Source organism: Nycticebus coucang, chromosome 8, assembly GCF_027406575.1.
Source record: "Nycticebus coucang isolate mNycCou1 chromosome 8, mNycCou1.pri, whole genome shotgun sequence".
Taxonomy (NCBI): Eukaryota; Metazoa; Chordata; class Mammalia; order Primates; family Lorisidae; genus Nycticebus; species Nycticebus coucang.
Window position 1 is genome coordinate 37,926,740 of NC_069787.1, and position 6,711 is coordinate 37,933,450.

General features: G+C 41.6%; 1 pseudogene; it reads right to left on the minus strand.

Annotated features, from left to right (window-relative positions):
- Positions 1 to 4,180: 4,180 nt before the first annotated feature.
- LOC128592115 (C-terminal-binding protein 2-like) lies at positions 4,181 to 5,513 on the minus strand (annotated as a pseudogene).
- Between the last annotated feature and the right edge of the window lie 1,198 nt (positions 5,514 to 6,711).

Genomic DNA, 6,711 nt, shown 5'->3' on the forward strand with positions numbered 1-6,711 from the left:
CTTTTGCTGTTTCTTGAGATGTCCCATTAAGTTGTTAACTTCCTCTCTTTCCGTTCTCTTGAGGAAGGCTTGCAGTGCTATAAATTACCCTCTTAGGACTGCCTTTGCAGTATCCCAGAGGTTCTGATAATTCATGTCTTCATTGTCATTTTGTTCCAAAAATTTGGCAATTTACTTCTTGATCTCATCTCTGACTCAGCTGTCATTCAGCATAAGGTTATTTAACTTCCGTGTTTTTGTATGAGTATGCAGGTTCCTGTTGTTACTGAGTTCAACTTTTATTCCATGGTGGTCCGAGAGGATGCAAGGAATAATTTCTATTCCTTTAAATTTACTGAGGTTAGACTTGTGACCTAAGATGTGATCAATTTTGGAGTATGTTCCGTGGGCTGATGAGAAGTATGTGTATTCAGTTTTGTTGGGATGAAATGCTCTGTAGATGTCTACTAAATCCAAATGTTGGATGGTTAGTTTTAAATCTAAAATTTCTTTGCTCAGCTTCTTCTTGCAGGATCTATCCAACACTTCCAAAGGAGTGTTGAAATCTCTGAGTATTATGGAGCTGGAGGAAATCAAGTTGCTGATGTCTGTTAGAGTTTGTCTTATAAATTGAGGCACATTCTGGTTGGGTGCATAGATTTTCGTAATTGAAATATCATCATATTGAGTATTACCCTTAACAAATACGAAGTGACCATTCTTATCCTTCCTTACTTTTGTTGGTTTAAAGCCTATTGTGTCTGCAAATAGAATTGCAACATCTGCTTTTTTCTGGCTACCATTTGCCTGAAATATAGATGACCATCCTTTCACCCTGAGTCCATATTTATCTTTTAAGGTAAGATGTGCTCTTGTATGCAGCAAATATCTCTGCCATTCAATCCTATAATTCCTCTACTAGGTATATACCCAGAAAACCAAAAATCACATTATAACGAAGATATTTGCACCAGAATGTTTATTGCAGCCTGATTCACAATTGCTAAGTCATGGAAAAAGCCCAAGTGCCCATTGATTCACGAATGGATTAATAAATCATGGTACATGTATACCATGGAATATTATGCAGCCTTAAAGAAAGATGGAGACTTTACCTCTTTCACGTTTACATGGATGTAGCTGGAACATATTCTTCTTAGTAAAGTATCTCAAGAATGAAGAAAAAGTATCCAATGTACTCAGCCCTACTATGAAACTAATTTATGGCTTTCATATGAAAGCTATAACCCAGTTATAACCTAAGAATAGGAAGGGAGAGAGGGAGGAGAGGGAGTGGGGAGGATGGGCACAGGGAGGGTGATTGGTGGGATTACACCTGCCGTGCATCTTACAAGGGTACATGTGAAACTTAATAAATGTAGAATATAAATGTCTTAACACAATAACTAAGAAAATACCAGGAAGGCTCTGTTAATCAGTGTGATGAAAATGTGTCAAACTGTTTATAAAACCAGTGTATGGTACCCCATGATTGCATTAATGTACACAGCTATGATTTAATATTAATAAAAAATAAAATAAAATAATAAAATATTAGATGTGACATTCTTAAAACAATTCCTTATATGCATTCTGTACTAATGCATAAACAATAGCTATTACAATTAAGTAACTAATAGCAGATGTTTGTGGATTGCCTACAGGCAATCTAAGACCAAGAGTTGTTTGGTCTCCAGTCTAGGCAAGGAAAAAGAAAGTCACCTTGTGGTTTTTGAAGAGCTCAGAAATAGAAAACTTGGCAGCCTTCTCACTGGTCTCCTTCCTCTTCCTTTCCCTTCATTGGACTCTCCAGGGTCCTGACATCAGGTCCTTGTGCTTCTGAGTGCTGCTTGGTGGTAATAGCAATTTTTCCCATGCTTTGAGTAAGGGAGCTTTCTGTTCATTTGTATTCACCAAGGCGGAGCACCTCCAAAGAAGTCAGCCCTTTCTGTTACATTTCATCTCTTCTGAAATATCTACTCTTTTAACTGTTTACCCCCAAGCCAATGTCCCCCTAAAGCTGAGAAGTGGAGCAAAGAAGAGGGTGAGAGTGTAGGAAAATCACATCAGACCTCAGACACTAGAGAATCACACCTCTCTGCCAGTGCAGTAGTAAAGAATTTACTAGTCAGTGTTAATGGAAAGTTTTACTAGCTTATAAAAATAAAAGTGAAACAAAAGTTGCTACTAGATGTTGGAGAGGCTGTGGAGTAACTGGAACTCACACACATGGTTGATGGGGATATACCATGGTACAACAACATTGTTAGTTTCTTGTAAAGATAAGCATACATCTACCATATGACCCAGCCAGTCTACTGCTAATGCTTTAGCCAAGAGAAATAAAAGCATAAACGTACAAAACACTTGTACAGGAATGTTTATCATGTATTCACTCAAGATTGAACACAAATAAGGTGTCCGTTAGTTGAATGGTTATACAAATTGTATTATATTCATACAACAGACTACTATTCCATTATAAATAAAAGGAACATACTCTGGATACACACAAATGCATCTCAGACTAATTGTGTGAGTGAAAGATGCCAGCCTAAAAGAGTACATACTGCATTATTCAATTTACATGAAATTATAAAAAATGCGGGTTTAGTGCAATAGAAAGCAGATCAGTGGTTGTCTAGGAATGGAGATATAGGGATGAATAGAAAGGTATAAGGAAAATTCTGGGGGCAATGGAAATGAAATATTTATTGTGGTGTTGGTTTCACAGGTAAATAGATACGTCAACATGGATCAAATTGTACACTCTAAGCATTTGTGATTTAGTGCACTTTAATTATACCTGACTAAGGTAGTTTTCTCAAATAAAAATAACATTACATTAGGAACCAGAAGATAAGAGGGCATGTTCTGGCTCCTGCACAAAGTCTGCATGTGCCCTTGGTCTTTTTACTTCTATGTGCCTTCATTCTTTCACTTTTTATTTTTATTTTTCATTTCAGATTGATGTGAGGGTACAAATGTTTAGGCTACATTGTTTCCTCTAACAAGGTGAAGTTGGAGTTGTAGCGGATGTGCTATATGCCCTTACCTTGTGCACATGAGGTGAGAACTTGCCAATCACCCTTCCTTCTTCCCTTTCCCTCCTTCTCCTCACTAGAATAGACTTGTGTTTTCTTTTTTTTTTAATTACTGTTTATTGAAAACTGCACTGAATGCATAATGTCCACCGTTACGATAAACAAATACAGTAACGGCAACTCACACTAAAACAAAACATACTTTTGATAGCCATTATTTTTTTGTTTGGGACAGTTTTAAAGTTTTTTTTTGGTCACAAAAACAGGAATGTATCTCTACAAAGGCTCAAAATAGGCCATCTTTTTAAACAAAAAGGCAATGATTCACAAAAGACTATGACTAGAACGTGTAACTAGTTCATACAAATCTAATAGGATTTGTTAAAATCAGTCACATCTAATACATCTGAAGTGTTCTTGTATAAAATATCACGAGAAGAAAAGAAGACTTTATCAATATCTAAAAAAGTGGGTTTGTTCATAGACAATCTGACAAGTTACCATAAAAAGTGTTTCCTGAGACATAAGGAAATGCAACATTATTCTTCTTGAACACTTTTTGTTCAAGACTTTCCGCTCAACAAAATAGCTGAGGATCTGAAACTGAGAAAATATATTTGAGTACAAACAGCTTGTGAAACTTAATACTTTTTTTTTGCATCATCAGAGGGTATTACTGAACTTACAACCAACTTGTCCGCTCAGTATGCAGTTCAGGTGTTAGACACTTCTTTGTACAGGAGCCTGTACTCTCTTCAATCCTATGCGTGCAGATGTCTTAATACAGGCAGACAGTTTCTCTCCATTCTGTAGTTTTAATCTTTCTATTAGCAAAAAGAAGTAACCAGCCCCTGTAGACCAAAGGGACTAGAGTCACAGGATGGGAATTTTCCTTTTAATTTTTGTTTTTGATGTTTGGAACTCCTGATGCAACGTTCTAGAGCAGGCTGCTTGGGACTTGCTATGCCCAAGGGACTGATAAAGGAAAAAGCTCTATTTATTCTTTGTGATTTGATGCACAGATGAAAAACTTAACACACAATAACAGAAGTTGGTCGTTAATAAATCACGTCCTAGTCTTTCAGTGCTTCCATGAGCAGACATCTTCAGTTTTCTAGCTCTCCTAGTTTTAACACTTCCGGCCTCGGCGTCCTCTGCTATTGCTCATTGGGGTGCTCTCGATTGTCCCCGTGTTTTGTGGGCTGGTTGGGAGAGGACGCTGGGAAGGGTGTGCCCCTGTAGGGAGGTTGTGAGTCACTGGGATGCCCCCAGGGATGATCCCTTCCTTGGCTGCAGGCAGTCCTCCTGGAGCCACGCCCACGATGCCTGGTGGTTATCTGTATGTGGCACCATGGAGCTCGGGATGAATTGCTTGTTGGTCTATTACTGAACAAGGAGCTGAAGTGACAGAATTCCTTGCTCACACAGTTTCGTAAGCTTTCTGGGATGCGGCCTGTGATTGCCCGGCCGATCTCTGGGGCCGCAGCTTCCCTCATCTCCAGTGAGGCCTGCTCACTGTACCAGGCCGTGTGGGGAGTACGGATGAGGTTTGGTGCATCCTTCAATGGACCCTGAGCAAAGCTAAAGGGCTCCGATTCGTGCACGTCCAGGGCCGCCCCTCGTATCCTGCCCTCCGTGAGGGCCTGGGCTAAGGCTTTCTCATCCACCAGGCGGCCACGGGCCTCATTCACAAGGAACGCTCCTTGCCTCATCTGCTTTATAGTAAAGTCATTGATGAGGTGGTGGTTATGTTCATTGAGATTGCAGTGCAAGGAGACGCAGTCGCTCTGTCACAGCAAGTCCTGCAGGGTGTAGACCCTCTGCCCGCCCAGGGACTGCTCTATCCCATCCTGCAAGCAAGGGTCATAGAATATGACGCTGAATCCAAAGGCCTTGGCTCGAACAGCAACCGCCGGCCCAGTGCGACCAAAGCCGATGAGGCCCAGCGTTTCCCCGCGGATGCGTGCTGCTCCCGAGGCTACCTCTCGGATCTGCTCCACACTCTGTACCCGCGTGCTCTCCCGTAGCGCCTGGTACGGCCATGTGTTTCTCCGGTACAGGTTGAGAACGTGGCAGATCGTGGAATCAGCGGTGTCTTCCACTGCTGCAGACGGGACGTTGCACGCAGCGATCCCGAGCTCGCCGGCAGCCTTGATGTCCACGTTGTCGTAGCCACTGTCTATCCGCACGATCACTCGCAGGGCCTTGAACTTCTCCAGGTCCTCCCTGGTGAGGGTGATGGTATGGTACATCATGGCGCCCATGGCCTCGTTTAACACCTTCTCGTGGATCTCCTGAGTGGACTGGGCATCACAGAAGGCCACGGTGGCCAGGTCCTTCAGGATGGGCATCTCCACTGTGCAGTCGCGATCATCTAGCAGCCACCAGGGGGTAGAGGTGCAGGGGGCCGTTCATGATCTGTGGGCGGATACCTTCGCAAATTCTGTCCAAGCGCTGTCTCTAGACTTTGTACTTATCCACAAGGGCCATTCTTTATGGAACTTTGCAACTCTCAGATTCGAATGGTAAAGCCGTCCTCTAAGAACTTAGGGGAACTTGCAGGAGTCTGTGTGCATCACGCCACTATGAACCCTCTGATGGCAACACGGAACCAGGCCTTTGGCACCCGCTAGTTCCTGTAATTCCATATGAGTATGTCCCAAACAGTTTTTTACACAGCACTTCCAGGGCCGGGCCAGCTTTGTAGCTTTTCAGTCAGCAGTTACGTGGAAAAACTCTAGTCATCCCATCTTCTGGCGACCCTATGTCTCCACAAGGATCCTGCTTCTCCAGGAATTCTGCCTCAAAGTCCGACTTATGTTTTCTCTTGTGTGGTGGTGTAATTGTCTATATATTGGTTTCATACTTGCTTTTCCATTCTTGCAAAACTTTATTAAGAAGAATATGTTTCAGCTCCATCCAGGTAAACACAGAAGATGTAGTCTCCATCCTTCTTTATGGCCAAATAGTACTCCATAGTATACATTAATCCATTCATGACCTGATGGGCACTTGGGTTGCTTCTTTGTCTTGGTAATTGTGAATTGAGCTGCAATAAACATTCTAGTGCAAATATCCTTGCGGTAAAATATTTTTTTTTCTACTAGATACCTAGTAATGGGATTGTGGGATCAAACAAAAGGTACATTCTTTCACTTTTAAATTGAAGGTAATAGATCAGTTTAGGTTTAGCATCTCATCTAGTTGTAAAATTCTGATTATGTAGTGGCCTCTGGCTCAATAGGTGAATTCATCAAGGTATCAATTTCCTTAATTGATCTTTTAACTCTGTGGCAATTTTTTCCCTGAAGTTTACTCGATTTACTAAATTTTAATATCTCAAATACAATGGACCGATACAATGAAGTTTTTCAAGCTTTGAAGTGAGATCAATGTAAGGTCTTCACGTAAAGTCTGTTATCAGGATCTGCAGATTCATAAGCAGCTCTCAGATGAAGGATGGAGGATAAAATGATTCTTGAAAACAAGACTCACCAAAGCAGTATGCTCATGTTTCCTTAACATCATCTGAAAGTGCTGTGCAGTTACTGGATAAGCTCACACAGTCTCTGCACTCTGAAGCCCTTCTGGAACCCCTCTGTGGGACTTACATCTCTCTCTTGGAATTCAGAAGCCTGTTGTTGCCATTATTGTACCAGTGTGATCTTGGGAGCAAATAACTATTCTG